This window comes from Salvelinus sp. IW2-2015, unplaced genomic scaffold, assembly GCF_002910315.2.
Source record: "Salvelinus sp. IW2-2015 unplaced genomic scaffold, ASM291031v2 Un_scaffold1526, whole genome shotgun sequence".
In the NCBI taxonomy this organism is placed as follows: Eukaryota; Metazoa; Chordata; class Actinopteri; order Salmoniformes; family Salmonidae; genus Salvelinus; species Salvelinus sp. IW2-2015.
In genome coordinates, this window is record NW_019942965.1 from 225,966 (window position 1) to 226,861 (window position 896).

The window sequence follows — 896 nt, forward strand, 5'->3', positions numbered from 1 at the left end:
AAATGCCTTGTTCAGGGGGCAGAACGACAGATTTTTACCTCGTCAGCTCAGGGATTCGATCTTGCAACCATTCGGTTACCGGCCCAACGCTCTAACCACTAGGCTACCTACATGCCACCCCAGATGGTCAGAATGGTTTTGCGTTCTAGAAATCGTGGGAGAGGTAGACAAATCCAGACTCATGAGGCTATACGTGACGCAAAAACTGAGAGAGAAACTTATTTCTATGATATAAGTGGATTGATGACATTGTTGCACCGGTGTTGTGGAATCCGGGCTGATGTTCTCCTGCCTGTCTAGTGGCTACCTCTCCCACGCTATCTAGAACGCAAAAACACATTCTGATTGGTCCTAGAAAGCGACGGGTTGGGACCAGAGCCCGGCCTACGTGATGATATTATCAACTTTGATTGGTTAGGAGGCGATCCAAAAACGCTGATGAATTTGTTTTGTACAACGCCTCTAATTTTGAAGTGGCACAAACGAATTCTAGGACGTCAGTTTCAGACTGAACGTATGTAGAGATCGATAGAGTCTTCAGGCTGAGAGGTTTGAACCATAATTACATTTACATTTTAGTCATTTAGCAGACGCTCTTATCCAGAGCGACTTACATAACGCCTGGAGACGGAGGTTGGAAACAACTGGATTCATTCGTTTTCAGGGGGGAAATGGAAACAGAGCCTGTGACACGACTTCCACTTCTGGATGTTAACAAGGCGACACGTCATCTTAACTCCTCCTCCACAATTACTGGATTGGTGGAAGAGGTCGGAACCTCCCCCGACTGTTTTTCCCCTCCCCTTTTGCATTTACACTAGGAAGTGGCATCACGCAGGGAAACATCGGAAGCCATTCACTTTGAATAGAAGGAAAACGAGAGAATGAGTGGGGAG